The sequence below is a fragment of the Eptatretus burgeri genome, chromosome 16 (assembly GCF_056783735.1).
Source record: "Eptatretus burgeri isolate ZD-2024b chromosome 16, Ebu_testis_v1, whole genome shotgun sequence".
Classification (NCBI taxonomy): domain Eukaryota; kingdom Metazoa; phylum Chordata; class Myxini; order Myxiniformes; family Myxinidae; genus Eptatretus; species Eptatretus burgeri.
Genome location: NC_140976.1, coordinates 12,020,761 through 12,039,233, shown reverse-complemented (window position 1 = coordinate 12,039,233; position 18,473 = coordinate 12,020,761). Strand labels below are relative to the sequence as shown.

At 54.2% G+C, this 18,473-nt stretch overlaps 1 protein-coding gene across 1 annotated transcript in view; it reads right to left on the bottom strand.

Moving 5' to 3' along the window:
- The window catches only part of LOC147010523 (uncharacterized), a 119,032-nt gene that overhangs the window by 52,783 nt on the left and 47,776 nt on the right, over nt 1-18,473 (bottom strand). The gene's annotated exons all lie outside the window — the stretch shown is intronic.

Genomic DNA, 18,473 nt, shown 5'->3' with positions numbered 1-18,473 from the left:
CGGAGGTAGTGGAGGATAATGGGGGTGAGCTCGCGGAGCGTGCAGGGACCCGGTGCGAGCAGCTGGATGGCCTCCTCCAGGAACGAGGGGAGGGAGTATGCCCCCTTGAGGCGAGTCACGACCAGGTGGGTTCGGTCGTGTTTTGCGAGGTTGAGGGGACGAGTGCTGTGGACAGGTGCACGGAGAGCTTGGGGGGAAAAGAGGCCCCGGAGACCCTTGTGGGGACACGAATCCCCAGTGTGGTTGTCCCTGTGTGTGTGGTGCAAGGTGTGAGTGCGTCCCCGTGTGTGGAAGCGACCCCGTGTGTGAGTGGTGTGGTGGCGATGGTGCCAGAGTACGTGCTTCCCAGCACGCCGTGTGTGGGTGAGGCACCGTGTGTGAGTGAGGCCGTGTGTGTGGATGAAACGGCCAGTGTGGATGAGGCACCGCGGGTGAGTGCCCCCGCGTGTGTGAGTGAGGCACGGAGTGTGGATGAGGCACCGCGGGTGAGTGCCCCCGCGTGTGTAAGTAGTATGGTTTGTGTGAGTAGTAAGGCACGCGTGAGTGAACGGCCGTATGCAAGGGAGACCGTGTGTGTGAGAGAGCGGTATGTAAGGGAGATGTCGGTCGGCATGCGGGAGCACGCAGCCGCGTCTCCCGGTGTGAATATAATGGTGTGGAGTGTGAGCGTCGTAACACGCAGGTGTGCGTGTGTGGAATGGCGACGACGGCGACAGAGGAACGAAAGCCGAGTAGCGGCTGTAGTTGTTTCGGGTACCGTGCCGGGTTCACCCAGCAGTGAGCACGCGGTCCGTGCTGTGCAACGCACGAGACCACCACGTGCTCGCTTGCGAGAGTGAAGTCCCGGTCCGGAAACGCCAGCGGTGGATTTGCCGATCCCGCGGACGGACAAAGTTTAGGCAGGATAATGGATTTGGACCGGACGGGTTCTCCACGCGATCGTGTGTGTTAAGCTCCAACGGGCAAAGCACATGTGTTCGCGTGGGGAACCCCTCGAGACGTGGGGCTTGTGTTTTTTTATGCGCACGGTGATGCCATGGCTGCACGTGGGGTTGGAATCCGGCAGGAGGGGTATCCCTGCCGGATGATACCGTCCAAGGAGGAACGAGGAACACGTGCAGCTGCATGACGTCACGGGCAGGTGCAAAGTGCGCGAGCTCTGAGTTGCCGCGCAGGTGCTGCGCATGAAAAAAAAAACAAGCCTCACTTTCGGGTGCACAGGATTCCTGGGCAAGGGGTGGAAGACCCCCTTCCCCTGGGCACAGGATGGAAACTAGTGAGGGGGAAGGGTTAGCCTAGTTAGACCGACTTCATGGGGCAGGGGTAAGTCCTCATGGAGTCCGTGGAATGGATTAGTTAGAGGGATTTAGTGAGCTTTAGGTTGGGAAATAAAATGAGATATTTGGAGACAGTGACAGACTTTGGATGTGTAGAGGGGACGTAGTTTAGCTACGTAGTGTTAAAAGGAACGTGCTGTAGTTTAAGGGACGACGTGGGAGCGCGAGTTAGTTAGGGGATGTAGTTAGAAGGATGGCAGAGTTCAGCGGTGAGTGTGTTGAAGAGTTGATGAGTTGTGTTGTGACATGATGAGTGAGTGAGGCCAGCGGGTCTGTGTGTATGGAGTGAATGGGGAATGCATGGTGCGATGAGTGATTGGGGGGAGGAGTGACTCCCGCCCAAGGGACCCCGGGGTCAGAGTAAAGTGAGTTAGCTGGGTTAGTCAAATTGAAAAATGGAGGTCGTTTTGTTGTTGGTGGGAGTGTAGGCTCGAAACCCATTTGGAGGGGTGCAGGAGCCCTGTTGACGGGCTTGGGAGCGTGGCTGCGAAAGGTGAGTATCGCTGAGTGGGTACCCCGGGCACCAGGCTAGTCGGCCGTGGTAGGCCAAGGGCCCATGGGGGGCCGGGATAGCGTAGTGGGCACGGGTACGCCTGCTTGGTGCGGGGGCCCGGGGCGCCATTAGCCGCGTGGGCAGTGTTGTGGGCATGGGTGACCCTCGGAAAGGGGCCCGGGAAGCCAGCCTGCGACGTGTGCGTTTCAGGGGAGGTGCCATGGGGGGCACTCCCCGGTGTTTAGGGAGCTGGTAGGCTCGGAGGCAGTGTAGTGCCCGGGGGTGCCATAGCGGGAGATTCGGCAGAGGGTCGTGCCTGCCAAAGGGAGCCACGTGTCCTAGCCAGGAGACCGTGTGAGGGCACAGAGAGAAAATTGGGGGGCGAGGCCCGAAATTGTGAGGACACCAACACAGGCGACGGGAATCAGGGTTGTTAGAAACAATAGTTTAAGCGAGAGGCGCTTGTTGAAAGCCCCGGGGTAGTTTAACAGTTAAATGGTTAGGGTAGATTAGGAAGTTTACCCCTCCGCACCATCCATCCCCTCGCTCTCGTTGTGGGCCGCTGGACCCACTTTGGGTTAGATCGCCGAACTCTGGGGAGGCCATTCTGAGGCTTGAGTTGGGCCTCGACACAGGACGCTAGCTCTCCCTTGTTCCCCTCCGGGAAGGGAACGTAGGGGTTGGGAGTAGGCTAGGTGACAGGATAGGTTAGCCGAACAAGGACGATAAAGGGGGTTAGGGGACGATTTATAGTGGGGGAGTAAAAATAAAAACAACAAAAAAAAAATAAGTTGGGGCTAAATTGGGGTTTGACAAATTAAGGGAGTAGGTATGTACAGTGACAGGCAAAGGCGATAGGTTGGGAGGGAGACAGGTAGGTAGGTCCGAGCCCGCCTTCCAAGTGGCCAGCACCACCGCACTCCCTCCACCAACCTCCACTGAACGGCAAAGGCTGGCCAACTTCATCGGCTGGCCGTGTTTTGCTGCAAGGCAGAGGCCGGCTAACTTCATCGGCAGCTGTTGTTGTGCTGCAAGGCCTGTACCGGCCAGTTCATCTGCTGGCTGTTTTTCTTCAAGGCCTGTGCCGGCCAGTTCATCTGCGAGCTGTGTTTGCCTGCTGCCTTTGCCATGCCATTCCCACTGCCCACGTTCACCAGCCCCCGTTCAATTTTGATTTGCCCCCCCCCCCCCTGTTCATTGCCATGTGCGCCAGGATCAAGGCAACAGTTTGCAAGCTGCGAGAACTGCCCTGTTGGCAGCTACAACACGGGCCTGCAGTGGCGGCCCGTGCACCGTGTTTGTGTCCATCCATCTATCCGTTGTGTTCATTGCGTGTGCCACTTGAGCTGGCACGGAGACTGCGTTTGTGCAGCCCATGCACCGTTGTGGTTCACTGCGTTCAGTTCAAAAAGGAAGGCCTTGGACTGCGTGTGAGCAGCCAGCCACGTTCCCTGTCACCTGCATTGTTTTGAGCCAGAGACTGCATGCGAGCAGCCTGGCTCCCTGCTAACTGTTTTCTTTTGCAGAGTTCAGAGATCCTGGGCCATGGTTTAGTGTAAAATTTGTAAGTTAAGGTTAAGATGTACTGTAAATATGAGTGCGCCCCCGGCATGTCTGTCCTAGCGCCGGCAATTTTATTTAAGTCGTCCGTGTGAGTGAGTTTGTTTAGGTAGTTACGCAGCCCTCAGGTTATTTATTTTGGGGACACGAATACCATGAATGTCGCACTCAGGGATCCGTAGGTAAAATGTACTAGGGGAAAACTACACATGATGGCACACGAAAAATTTGACGACTCGGGACGAGTCTGTAAAAAGGGGAGGGGGTAGTGTTGTGGTTACCAAATTCGCAAACCACCATTCAGGTCCCTTAGGTGAGATATCTCCGTAAGTATATGTGTAGTTAGGCCCAAACCCGTTGTCTAGTGGGAATAAATGTTATTCATGCGTGCTGCGACTCTTCAGGATAGCCGTTTTTCTTTTACTATCTTTATTTTGGACCAACCGCCATTGTTACCGCCACCAACCACAACATCAACCACCCACCACGGCGCCGCTTCACGTCACACCTCGCAACCGTCGCATCGCCACCGTTCTTGCGCCGCTTGTGGGTACCGGTGTTGGACTCGTGCAGGGCGCGCGCCGAACAGCGTGTACAAAACCACGGATTTTCCACTTCAAAAACGGATCAAAAACGACACACGCCCACTTTTGTTCCGTCCAATCGGTGAGCGAGGGGCGATTTGGCCCCGCCTCCAGGGCGTTGGAGGGCGATCGCTATATGCAAATTTATGGATCAAAAAGCATTCACGCCCACTTTTTCTCGAGCCAATGGGGAGCGAGGTGAAAGGTCGAAGGCAGGGGGTCAAAGATGAGAGAGCGAAGCCACGGGGCTTATATAAGCGACCGCGTTCGTCAGTCAAATAATAGAGAGTGAAGACTTCGCGGGCGGTGGAGTTGGGAAGAAGAAGCAAGAAGGAGTTGGTCGTCGTCGTGTGCGTTGGAGTCGGAGCAAAAGGGGACGGAGCTGTGGAGAGGCGGCGAGGGCAGACGAGGGGGTGCTCGCGTCGTGCAGGGAGCTGCACACCAGGGAGGCCGACGGCGCGACCTGGTCGAGGTGGAAACGCTCGTCGCGGGACTCGAGGCAGAGTGGAAATCCTCTATACCCCGAGCATCAGCAACCCCCTCCTGTTTCCCCCCGCGCTGAGATAGTGCGACCAAGGGGGCCCCTTTCCCACCCCCTACCAGACACTGCCCGCGAGGCCCGCGGAGTTGAGGCACCATCGCCGCTCCGCGTCTCATCACCAGACGGGTAGGCCCGACCCGGTCTCGGCCTCAGGCCCGCCTCATCCTTGAGGGTATTCTTTTTCTTGGTTTTGGGTATGTGTTGTCGGCGCCGTCTGTGAAGTAAAATTGTATAAGTGTTGCCGTGTGCTCGCGTAATCGGTATTAGATCTGCATTGTCGCATTGTGTTTCTTTTCCTTCTATGTGCTTTTGGTGGAATTGCATTGTGTTTCTTTCCTTTTCTATGTGCTTTTGGTGGAATTGAATATGTGTGCTTTCCGTTCATCGCGAATAAATGTGCTTTGTGTTGAACTGTTTCCCGCTTCGCTTCGTCATTTCTTTCATTGAACCTCATCTTGCTTCACGTAAAGGGTTGGTAGTGGGCTGAATACGCCCGATAATTAATCGAACCGTCGAGGTCGACGAATAACACCGCTCGGTTATCCCGATAGTACGGAACGGGTCGCTTAAGTGGCCCGTGTCCGAAGTCGACCTGCGGCGAGGTGCGACCGCCCGGTCTACCCTCCGTGTGGGTACTTAGGTAGGTCGAATTTGGCGAGCAACCCTATCCCACGCGGGGGCTGATTGGCTCGATCGCGGTGAGACCGAAAGGTCCACCCGTGACTGGTTCCCGGCGTTAGTCCGAGAGGGTCACGACTGGATTGTCCGTCCGGTGGGCGACGTGCCGCGATTCGAGTTACGTGGCCGTCAGCACGCCGGCGGGCGCGAATCCGTAACAATATATATACATATATAGATATATATACATATATATATATATATATATATATATATATATATATATATATATATATATATATATATACATATATAGATATATATACATATATATATATATATATATATATATATATATATATATATATATATATATATATATATATATATACTGTTGTGGTTACCAAATTCGCAAACCACCATTCAGGTCCCTTAGGTGAGGTATCTCGGTAAGTGCATGTGTAGTTAGGCCCAAACCCGTTGTCTAGTGGGAATACATGTCATTTATGCGAGCTGCGACTCTTCAGGATAGCCGTTTTTCTTTTACTATCTTTATTTTGGACCAACCGCCATGATCACAACCACAACATCAACCACCGACCACAACCGCCGCTTCACCACAACCGCCACGACCTTCACGTCACACCTCGCAACCGTAGCATCGCCACCGTTCTTGCCCCGCTGTGGGTGCCGGTGTTGGACTCGTGCAGGGCGCACGTTGAACAGCGTGTACAAAATCACGGATTTTGTGCTTCAAAAACGGATCAAAAACGACACACGCCCACTTTTTGCCGTCCAATCGGTGAGCGAGGGGCGATTTGGCCCCGCCTCCAGAACGATCGATATATGCAAATTTGTGGATCAAAAAGCCTTCACGCCCACTTTTTCTCGGGCCAATGGGGAGCGAGGTGAAAGGTCGAAGGGAGGGGGTAAAAGGCGAAGCTACGGGGGGATAAAAGGACGGTGTTCGTCAGTCAGCAGAAGAGTACGAGAAGGAGTCGGAGGGTGGAGAGTCGAGTGTGGAAGTCTGGAGCCCGAAGCCTGCAGTAGCTGGAGAAGCTGAAGAGAGTCGAACGAGGGGAGCCCAAAGAAGAGTCCAGGGTGGAGAGTCCAGAGGCGGAGAGGCGGCAGCGGCGAAGGCAGACGAGGGGGTGCTCGCGTCGGTGCCAGGAGCTGCACGCCCGAGGAAGGCCGGCAGCGCGACCTGGCCGAGGTGGAGACGCACACCAGGGATAATAAAGATCCTCTATACCCCGAGCATCAGCAACCCCCTCCTGTTTCCCCCCGCGCTGAGATAGTGCGACCAAGGGGGCCCCTTTTCCCACCCCCTGCGAGGCACTGTCCGCGAGGCCCGCGGAGTGAGGCGCCATCGCCGCTCCGCGTCTCATCACCAGACGGGTAGGCGCGACCCGGTCTCGGCCTCAGGCCCGCCTCATTCTTGAGGGTATTTCTTTTCCTTGGTTTTGGGTATGTGTTGTCGGCGCCGTCTGTGAAGTAGAATTGTATAAGTGTTGCCGTGTGCTCGGTAGTCGGTATTAGCTCTGCACTGTGTTTTCACTTTTATGTTTGCTTTTTGTGTAAATGGAATTGTGTTTTCTTTTTTTTGTGTGCATTTGGTGGAATTGTATTTGTGTGCTTTCCGTTCGTCGCGAATAAATGTGCTTTATTGTTGAACTGTTCTCCCGCTTCGCTTCGTCTTTTCCTCCATTGAATCCCCATCTTGCTTCACGTAAAGGGTTGGTAGTGGGCTGAATACGCCCGATAATTAATCGAACCGTCGAGGTCGACGATAACACCGCTCGGTTATTCTGATAGTACGGAACGGGTCGCTTAAGTGGCCCGTGTCCGAAGTCGACCTGCGGCGAGGTGCGATCGCCCGGTCTACCCTCCGCGTGGGTACTTAGGTAGTTCGAATTTGGCGAGCAACCCTATCCCACGCGGGGGCTGATTGGCTCGATCGCGGTGAGACCGAAAGGTCCACCCGTGACTGGTTCCCGGCGTTAGTCCGAGAGGGTCACGACTGGATTGTCCGTCCGGTGGGCGACGTGCCGCGATTCGAGTTACGTGGCCGTCGCACGCCGGCGGGCGCGAAATCCGCAACACTGGTGTCAGGTCGTGCGATACAAATTCATCGCCCTCCTCGCGGCACTGGTATCGGAGAACAGGAAAACGGGCTCTCCTGTCTCCGGCTAAATTTACGGGAATCGGTCCAGGGGTGAGAGAAGCGAACCCCAATTCCCTCCAAATTACGAGCGAGCAAATTAACCCTTCACGAGAAGCAAGATGGCGTCTCAAGGCGAGCGGGAGCCGGGGGTATTAGAAATGTATATGTGTAATAATGTAGAGTCCATGGTCCAGGATGGAATCCCCGAGCAGGAAATGTTGATTGTGCAGGAACACGGACTCGCCCAACTGAACCCAGGGCCCGAGGTGGGTGCGGCAGCGGCCGCGGTGTATGACACCTCCACCCTCTCCACCAAGACCCTTCCCCAACCCTTGCCGAAACGGCTCAGCTGAGTGCATCCAACATGGCCCAGCTATGCGCCATGCTGGCGGCAATGAACGAAAAGATGAATGCGAAAATGATCGAAAAAATGGATGCAAACACAAATGAAATGAAAAACGAAATGAAAGACATGAACAAGCAAATGAATGAAGTGAAAACGACGATGGATGCGAATACACAACAAATAAACGAAAAGATGGATACAAAAATGAACGGAATGGAAACAAACATGAAAGAGCTGCGGGGTGAGACGCAGAACATGGGCCGATGCCTGCAGGCGGGCATGAAGGCCGTGACCAGGGAGCTGGGAATGGCGACTTCACGTGTGGGAGCAAACGAGCTGGGTGGGTGTGCAACGGCTGACAGGCCCGCGGTGGAGGCGGGTGAAAAAATAATTCGTGGAACGTGTTGGGCGAGGGTCGTGACGATGACCGAAAGGGAAAAATTAAATGGGGAGACCAAAACGTGTGAGACGAGACACGAGGTGACGACAACAGAAATAATAGTTGAGACAAGGGAGGTAAAGGGTGAAGAGTTGGCAGAGACACGGGAAATGGGAACGATAGAGGGAAGACTACACGAGGAAGACGGGGTAAGTGACGCGCACGCACACACGGAGGTAGTGGAGGACAATGGGGTTGAGCTGGCGGACTGGGTCGAGACCCAGTGCGAGCACCTGGATGGCCTCCTCCAGGAACGAGGGGAGGGAGTATGCCCCCTTGAGGCGAGTCACGACCAGGTGAGTTCGGTCGTGCTTTGCGAGGTTGAGGGGACGAGTGCTGTGGACGGGTGCACGGAGAGCTTGGGGGGTATAGAGGCCCCGGAGACCCTTGTGGGGACACGAATCCCCAGTATGGTTGTCCCTGTGTGTGTGGTGCAAGGTGTGAGTGCGTCCCCGTGTGTGGAAGCGACCCCGTGTGTGAGTGGTGTGGTGGCGATGGTGCCAGAGTGCGTGCTTCCCAGCACGCCGGGTGTGGATGGGGCACCGTGTGTGAGAGAGGCCGTGTGTGTGAGTGAAACGGCCAGTGTGGATGAGGCACCGCGGTTGAGTGCCCCCGCGTGTATGAGTGAGGCACCGCGGGTGAGTGCCCCCGCGTGTGTGGATGAGGCACGGAGTGTGGATGAGGCACCGCGGGTGAGTTCCCCCGCGTGTGTGAGTGAGGCACGGTGTATGAGTGAGGCACCGCGGGCGAGTGCCCCCGCGTGTGTAAGTGGTATGGTTTGTGTGAGGAAAATGGCAAACGTGAGTGAACGGCCGAATGCAAGGGAGACCGTGTGTGTGAGAGAGCGGTATGTGAGGGAGATGTCGGTTGGCATGCGGGAGCACGCAGCCGCGTCTCCCGGTGTGAATGTGATGGAGTGGACTGTGTGCGTCGTAACACGCAGGTGTGCGTGGGTTGAATGGCGACGACGAAGGCGACATGAGAAGAAAGAAAGCCGAGTAGCGGCTGTAGTTGTTTCGAGGACCGTGCCGGGTTCACCCAGCAGTGAGCACGCGGTTCGTGCTGTGCAACGCACGAGACCACCACGTGCTCGCTTGCGAGAGTGAAGTCCCGGTCCGGAAACGCACGCGGTGGATTTGCCGATCCCACGGACGGACAAAGTTTAGGCAGGTAAATGGATTTGGACCGGACGGGTTCTCCACGCGATCGTGTGTGTTAAGCTCCAACGGGCAAAGCACATGTGTTCGCGTGGGGAACCCCTCGAGACGTGGGGCTTGTGTTTTTTTTTGCGCACGGTGACGCCATGGCTGCACGTGGGGTTGGAATCCGGCAGGAGGGGTATCTCTGCCGGATGGTCCCGTCCAAGGAGGGACGAGGAACACGTGCAGCTGCATGACGTCACGGGCAGGTGCAAAGTGCGCGAGCTCTGAGTTGCCGCGCTGGCGCTGCGCATGTAAAGAAAAAAAGAAATAAAAAAAGAACAAGCCTCACTTTCGGGTACACAGGATTCCTGGGCAAGGGGTGAAAGACCCCCTTGGCCTGGGCACAGGATGGAAACTAGTTAGGGGGAAGGGTTAGCTTAGTTAGACCGACTTCATGGGGCAGGGGTAAGTCCTCATGGAGTCCGTGGAATGGATTAGTTAGAGGGATTGTAGCCAGATTTAGGTTGGGAAATAAAATGGGACATTTGAGGACAGTGACAGACTTGTGGATGTGTAGAGGGGACGTAGCTTAGCTACGTAGTGTTAAAAGGAACGTGCTACTAGTTTAAGGGACGACGTGGGAGCACCAGTTAGTTAGGGGATGTAGTTAGAAGGATGGCAGAGTTCAGCGGTGTGTGTGTTGAAGAGTTGTTGGTGAGTTGTGAGGTGAGTACTTGTTGAGTGAGTGAGGCCAGCGGGTCTGTGTGTATGGAGCGAATGGGGAATGCATGGTGCGATGAGTGATTGGGGGGAGGAGTGACTCCCGCCCAAGGGACCCCGGGGTCAGTGTAGAGTGAGTTAGCTGGGTTAGTCAAATTGAAAAATGGAGGTCGTTTTGTTGTTGGTGGGAAAGTAGGCTCGAGACCCATTTGGAGGGGTGCAGGAGCCCTGTTGACGGGCTTGGGAGCGTGGCTGCGAAAGGTGAGTATCGCTGAGTGGGTACCCCGGGCACCAGGCTAGTCGGCCGCGGTAGGCCATGGGCCCATGGGGGCCGGGATAGCGTAGTGGGCACGGGTGCGCCTGCTTGGTGCGGGGGCCCGGGGCGCCATTAGCCGCGTGGGCAGTGTTGTGGGCACGGGTGACCCTCGGAAAGGGGCCCGGGAGGCCGGCCTGCCACGTGTGCGTTTCAGGGGAGGTGCCATGGGGGGCACTCCCCGGTGTTAGGGAGCTGGTAGGCTCGGAGGCAGTGTAGTGCCCGGGGGTGCCATAGCGGGAGAATTGGCAGAGGGTCGTGCCTGCCAAAGGGAGCCACGTGTCCCAGCCAGGAGACCGTGTGAGGGCACGGAGCGAAAATTGGGGGGCGAGGCCCGAAATTGTGAGGACACCAACACAGGCGACGGGAATCTGGGTTTATAGAACCAATAGTTTAAGCGAGAGGCGCTTGTTGAAAGCCCCGGGGTAGTTTAACAGTTAAATGGTTAGGGTAGATTAGGAGATGTACCCCTCCACACCATCCATCCCCTCGCTGTCGTTGTGGGCCGCTGGACCCACTTTGGGTTAGATCGCCGAACTCTGGGGAGGCCATTCTGAGGCTTCGTTGGGCCTCGACACAGGACGCTAGCTCTCCCTTATTCCCCTCCGGGAAGGGAACGTAGGGGTTGGGAGTAGGCTAGGTGACAGGATAGGTTAGCCGAACAAAGACGATAAAGGGGGTTAGGGGACGATTTATAGTGGGGAAGTAAGAAAAAAAAAAAAACAACAAAAAAATAAGTTGGGGCTAAATTGGGGTTTGACAAATTAAGGGAGTGGGTATGTACAGTGACAGGCAAAGGCGATAGGTTGGGAGGGAGACAGGTAGGTAGGTCCGAGCCCGCCTTCCAAGTGGCCAGCACCACCGCACTCCCTCCACCAACCTCCATTGAACGGCAAAGGCTGGCCAACTTCATCGGCTGGCCGTGTTTTGCTTCAAGGCGGAGGCCGGCCAAGTTCATCGGCAGCTGTGTGCTGCAAGGCCTGTGCCGGCCAGTTCATCTGCTGGCTGTTTTTCTTCGAGGCCTGTGCCGGCCAGTTCATCTGCTGGCTGTTTTTCTTCGAGGCCTGTGCCGGCCAGTTCATCTGCCGGCTGTGTTTGCCTGCAACGGTCTTCTTCTGCGGGCTGTGTTTGCCTGCAGCGGCCTTCTTCTGCGGGCTGTGTTTGCCTGCAGCGGCCTTCTTCTGCGGGCTGTGTTTGCCTGCAGCGGCCTTCTTCTGCGGGCTGTGTTTGCCTGCAGCGGCCTTCTTCTGCGGGCTGTGTTTGCCTGCTCACCTTTGCCATGCCATGCCCACTGCCCACGTTCACCAGCCCCGTTCAATTTTGCTTTGCCCCCCCCTGTTCATTTCCATGTGCGCCAGGATCAAGGCAACAGTTTGCAAGCTGCGAGAACTGCCCTGTTGGCAGCTACAACACGGGCCTGCAGTGGCAGCCCGTGCACCGTGTTTTGCGTCCATCCATTCATCCATTCATTCGTTGTGCTCATTGCGTGTGCCACTTGAGCTGGCACGGAGACTGCGTTGTGCAGCCCATGCACCGTTGTGGTTCACTGCATTCAGTTCAAACCGTTCATGCATCCATTCGTTGTGTTCATTGCGTGTGCCACTTGAGCTGGCACGGAGACTGCGTTGTGCAGCCCAAGCACCGTTGTGGTTCACTGAGTTCAGTTCAAAAGGGAAGGCCTTGGACTGCGTGTGAGCAGCCAGCCACGTTCCCTGTCACCTGCATTGTTTTGAGCCAGAGACTGCATGCGGGCAGCCTGGCTCCCTGCTAACTGCTTTCTTTTGCAGAGTTCAATGATCCTGGGCCATGGTTTAGTGTAAAATTTGTAAGTTAAGGTTAAGATGTACTGTAAATATGAGTGCGCTCCCCGGCATGTCTGTCTAGCGCCGGCAATTTTATTTAAGTCGTCCGTGTGAGTGAGTTTGTTTAGATAGTTACGCAGCCCTCAGGTTATTTATTTTGGGGACACGAATACCATGAATGTCGCACTCAGGGATCCGTAGGTAAAATGTACTAGGGGAAAACTACACATGATGGCACACGAAAATTTGACGACTCGGGACGAGTCTGTAAAAAGGGAAGGGGGTAGTGTTGTGGTTACCAAATTCGCAAACCACCATTCAGGTCCCTTAGGTGAGGTATCTCGGTAAGTGCATGTGTAGTTAGGCCCAAACCCGTTGTCTAGTGGGAATACATGTCATTTATGCGAGCTGCGACTCTTCAGGATAGCCGTTTTTCTTTTACTCTCTTTATTTTGGACCAACCGCCATGATCACAACCACAACATCAACCACCGACCACAACCGCCGCTTCACCACAACCGCCACGACCTTCACGTCACACCTCGCAACCGTAGCATCGCCACCGTTCTTGCCCCGCTGTGGGTGCCGGTGTTGGACTCGTGCAGGGCGCACGTTGAACAGCGTGTACAAAATCACGGATTTTGTGCTTCAAAAACGGATCAAAAACGACACACGCCCACTTTTTGCCGTCCAATCGGTGAGCGAGGGGCGATTTGGCCCCGCCTCCAGAACGATCGATATATGCAAATTTGTGGATCAAAAAGCCTTCACGCCCACTTTTTCTCGGGCTAATGGGGAGCGAGGTGAAAGGTCGAAGGGAGGGGGTAAAAGGCGAAGCTCCGGGGGGATAAAAGGACGGTGTTCGTCAGTCAGCAGAAGAGTACGAGAAGGAGTCGGAGGGTGGAGAGTCGAGTGTGGAAGTCTGGAGCCTGAAGCCTGCAGTAGCTGGAGAAGCTGAAGAGAGTCGAACGAGGGGAGCCCAAAGAAGAGTCCAGGGTGGAGAGTCCAGAGGCGGAGAGGCGGCAGCGGCGAAGGCAGACGAGGGGGTGCTCGCGTCGGTGCCAGGAGCTGCACGCCCGAGGAAGGCCGGCAGCGCGACCTGGCCGAGGTGGAGACGCACACCAGGGATAATAAAGATCCTCTATACCCCGAGCATCAGCAACCCCCTCCTGTTTCCCCCCGCGCTGAGATAGTGCGACCAAGGGGGCCCCTTTTCCCACCCCCTGCGAGGCACTGTCCGCGAGGCCCGCGGAGTGAGGCGCCATCGCCGCTCCGCGTCTCATCACCAGACGGGTAGGTGCGACCCGGTCTCGGCCTCAGGCCCGCCTCATTCTTGAGGGTATTTCTTTTCCTTGGTTTTGGGTATGTGTTGTCGGCGCCGTCTGTGAAGTAGAATTGTATAAGTGTTGCCGTGTGCTCGGTAGTCGGTATTAGCTCTGCACTGTGTTTTCACTTTTATGTTTGCTTTTTGTGTAAATGGAATTGTGTTTTCTTTTTTTGTGTGCATTTGGTGGAATTGTATTTGTGTGCTTTCCGTTCATCGCGAATAAATGTGCTTTATTGTTGAACTGTTCTCCCGCTTCGCTTCGTCTTTTCCTCCATTGAATCCCCATCTTGCTTCACGTAAAGGGTTGGTAGTGGGCTGAATACGCCCGATAATTAATCAAACCGTCGAGGTCGACGATAACACCGCTCGGTTATTCTGATAGTACGGAACGGGTCGCTTAAGTGGCCCGTGTCCGAAGTCGACCTGCGGCGAGGTGCGATCGCCCGGTCTACCCTCCGCGTGGGTACTTAGGTAGTTCGAATTTGGCGAGCAACCCTATCCCACGCGGGGGCTGATTGGCTCGATCGCGGTGAGACCGAAAGGTCCACCCGTGACTGGTTCCCGGCGTTAGTCCGAGAGGGTCACGACTGGATTGTCCGTCCGGTGGGCGACGTGCCGCGATTCGAGTTACGTGGCCGTCGCACGCCGGCGGGCGCGAAATCCGCAACAATACATATATAGATATATATACATATATATATATATATATATATATATATATATATATATACATATATATATATATATATATATATATACACATATAGATATATAAATATATTGTTGCGAATCTGGAAGCCATGAGCACACAGACATTCAGGTTCCTATAGATTAGTTATCTCTGTAAGTACGTGTTTAATAGATCGCCCTTTCCCTAGTCTAACGGGTAATTAAATGTTCCTGCGCTGTGATTTATTATAATAGTCAGGTTTTCTTTTAGTTCATTTTTCCACCACCGCCAGCGCCACTGAGATTACCGCCAATCACACCGCATCGCCCTCGCCTGCATTCGCTTCCTGCACCTCGCCAATCGCGGGGTTTGCCGCCCGTTTTGGCGAATGAGAGGAATGCGAGGGCGCATGCGCAGAAGGTCGTCCGGTGTGAAGAAGGCGGAGCTCGGGGAGTAGCCATGCAGCTCACTCGACCAATCGAGATGAAGCGGTAGGTGGAGCCACAAAACTCCTCCGCTGGAGACTCCACCCAGAGGGATGGGAGTGCCGCACACACCGCGCGCCTGTCCAATGGGAGAGCGAGCGGAGAGGAGACAAGCGTTCGACTGAGCGGGAGGGGGGTGGATATCAGGGTCCTGAGGAGATTTGTGGTCGTCTCTCTTGGAATTGTTCAGGGACAGTACTGGCCTCTCCTCCCGCTTCTTCACTTCCCGGCTCATCACTTTGGCCTCTCCGGCGACCGGCCTCGTCCCGGCTCCAGAGCCTACGTCTTGTCCCTTTGCGCCTGGCCAGTACGGCGACACCAGCCCCAGAGTAGGGGACGTCCAGCCGCGCTACGCGGCCAGGTAGCCTGCCTACCACTGGACTGCAGCCCGACTATCCTCCGGGCTGGAGGTCCCATTGAAGACCATTGAGGTCCACTTCTGTCTGGGTGTGTGTGTGTGTGTGTGTGTGTTTGTGGCGCCAGTCTGACAAGTAGGAATTGCATAAGTGTTTTGCCTGAATATACTTGCATTTCTTATAGTCGGTTTAGCTCTCCTCTTGCGTGCTCCCCTATTTCCCCGTTATTATGAATAAATTCCCCCATTGTTTGAATGTACATCAGCTCGTCGTGTCATTTCTTTCATTGGCTGAGCGTGTCGTGCGTGTGGGGAAAGTGAGCAGTCATTGCCACTGTAACGGAGTCAGGATAATCGGGCCGGCGGAATTCGGCGATTATAAAACCGCTCGGCTTCGCACACGGAACGAGCACGCTTGAGCGGCTCGCTTCCGTACGAGTTCCGTCGAGGGTGGAATACCCCGGTAGCTGGATCACGTGGGTACTTAGGTCCAATGAAGTTGGCAATCCACCCTACCCCACGTGGTCTACCCATTGGTGTATTTCGGTCCAAAAGAACCAGGACCCGCCGACCTCGGACTTCTCCGGGCCGGCGGAAACTACAATATGTATATATATAGTGTTGTGGTTACCAAATTCGCAAACCACCATTCAGGTCCCTTAGGTGAGATATCTCGGTAAGTATATGTGTAGTTAGGCCCAAACCCGTTGTCTAGAGGGAATAAATGTCATTCATGCGTGCTGCGACTCTTCGTTTTTTTTTTTCTTTTACTATCTTTATTTTGGACCAACCGCCATGATTACCACCGCCAACCGCGTCTCAACAGTCATCACAACATCAACCACCCACCGCGGCGCCGCTTCACCACAACAGCCACGACCTTGACCGTCAACCCTCGCAACCGTCGCATCGCCACCGTTCTTGCGCCGCTTGTGGGTACCGGTATTGGACTCGTGCAGGGCGCGCGCCGAACAGCGTGTACAAAACCACGGATTTTCCGCTCCAAAAACGGATCAAAAACGACTCACGCCCACTTTTGTTCCGTCCAATCGGTGAGCAAGGGGCGATTTGGCCCCGCCTCCAGGGCGTTGGAGGGCGGTCGCTATATGCAAATTCATGGATCAAAATGCATTCACGCCCACTTTTTCTCGGGCCAATGGGGAGCGAGGTGAAAGGTCGAAGGCAGGGGGTCAAAGGCGAAGCCACGGGGCTTATATAAGCGGCTGCGTTCGTCAGAAGAGTGGTCGTGGTCGTGTGCGTTGGGGTTGTGTGTGCGTTGGAAGGAGTTCGCAGGAGGAAGAGTTCGGAGTTGGAGTCGGAGCGAAGAGGACGGAGCTGTGGAGAGGCGGCGGCGGCGAGGGCAGACGAGGGGGTGCTCGCGTCGGTGCCAGGAGCTGCACACCAGGGAGGCCGACGGCGCGACCTGGTCGAGGTGGAGACGCTCGTCGCGGGACCCGAGACGGAGTAAAAATCCTCCTTTCCCCGAGCATCAGCAACCCCCTCCTGTTTCCCCCCGCGCTGAGATAGTGCGACCAAGGGGGCCCCCTTCCCACCCCCTACCAGACACTGTCCGCGAGGCCCGCGGAGTTGGGGCACCATCGCCACTTCGCGCCTCATCATCAGACGGGTAGGCCCGACCCGGTCTCGGCCCCAGGCCCGCCTCATCCTGGAGGGTGGTTCTCTTTTCTTTTGCTTTGGGAATATGTGTTGTCGGCGCCGTCTGTGAAGTAGAATTGTATAAGTGTTGCCGTGTGCTCGGTAGTCGGTATTAGCTCTGCATTGTGTCTTCGCTTTTATATTTGCTTTTTGTGTAAATGGAATTGTGTTTTCTTTTTTTTGTGTGCTTTTGGTGGAATTGAATTTGTGTGCTTCCCGTGTGCCGCGAATAAATGTGCTTTATGTTGAACTGTTTCCCGCTTCGCTTCGTCATTTCTCTCATTGAATCCTCATCTTGCTTCACGTAAAGGGTTGGTAGTGGGCTGAATACGCCCGATAATTAATCGAACCGTCGAGGCCGACGATAACACCGCTCGGTTATCCCGATAGTACGGAACGGGTCGCTTAAGTGGCCCGTGTCCGAAGTCGACCTGCGGCGAGGTGCGATCGCCCGGTCTACCCCCCGGGTGGGTACTTAGGAAGGTCGAATTTGGCGAGCAACCCTATCCCACGCGGGGGCCGATTGGCTCGATCGCAGTGAGACCGAAAGGTCCACCCGTGACTGGTTCCCGGCGTTAGTCCGAGAGGGTCACGACTGGATTGTCCGTCCGGTGGGCGACGTGCCGCGATTCGAGTTACGTGGCCGTCAGCACGCCGGCGGGCGCAAATCCGTAACAATATATATTTATATATATATATATATATGTATATATGTATATGTACATATATATGTATATGTGTATGTATATGTTTGTATATATATATATATATATATATATATATATATATATATATATATGTGTATATATACAGTCATGCGCCACTTAACGACGGGGTTACGTTCTGAGAAACGCAATCAGTATCAGAGAAATGGGAAACTTTCAAGGAGAAAATATGCAATAACATTTCACAATGTCGTCCTGAAGAGAGATACAACTAGAACGGCACTCTTCGATGTCACAAAGTCAACAGATATGTCTCAGCCCACATCATTACATCATGATAAATACTTGTACCAATGTGATTTAAATCCATTCAGCTGTTTTCAAATATCACATTTTTACCTGAGATGACTTTTGACTTCTTGACCCCACAATCTAATCAGTGTATGCACACATCATTATACACACTTGTACCAAGTTTGACTTCGATCCCTTCAGCCATTCTTAAGTTATCAGGGTAACGAAAACCTCTCACGGAAACTGACTTTTTGATGCCACCATCTAATCAGTTCATCTTTGCATAATACTGTATACTTATACTAAGTTTTGTCAAAACCCCATCAATGGTTCAGAAGTTAGCGCGGTATCATAATTTTTCCTCCAACTTTACCACTGACCTTTTGACCCCAAAATCTAGGAAGTTCATCTTTACATCATATGTGCACCAAGTTTGACTTTGGTCCCTTCAGCTGTTCTTAAGTTATCGCGATAAAGAGACTTTGCACGGACGGACGTATGGACTGTACATAAGGATGGATGAACAACCCAAAAACATAATGCCTCCAGTCACTTTTGGTGGCGGAAGCATAAAAATGAAATGCACATTTTACACAGACTCTAACCAAGCTGGAATGCATATTGTAATGGTCGTGGGTCTTCAAGGACCGAAGCGCTGCCAGACGGGTGAGGGACAAGATGTCTCCTTGTCTGCCTGTTAATTTGGGTGCAAATCAGCGGTTAAAATCACACGACTGCAGCAAACCAGCCTGTCAGAAGTGGCCGAGTGAAAGCCGGTAGGCGATTCACTTTTTAACGCTGATTTTGATGTGCACGGACCCAATCTGCCTGATTAATAGGTTTATTCCAGTTCTTCATACGAGCAATGGAGTTCCTATTTTCTGATGACCAAAAACAGGTTCTCATTGCTCCCATCACATGAATCTGATCTGTGATCGGCATCACTTATCCGACCGTGTTGA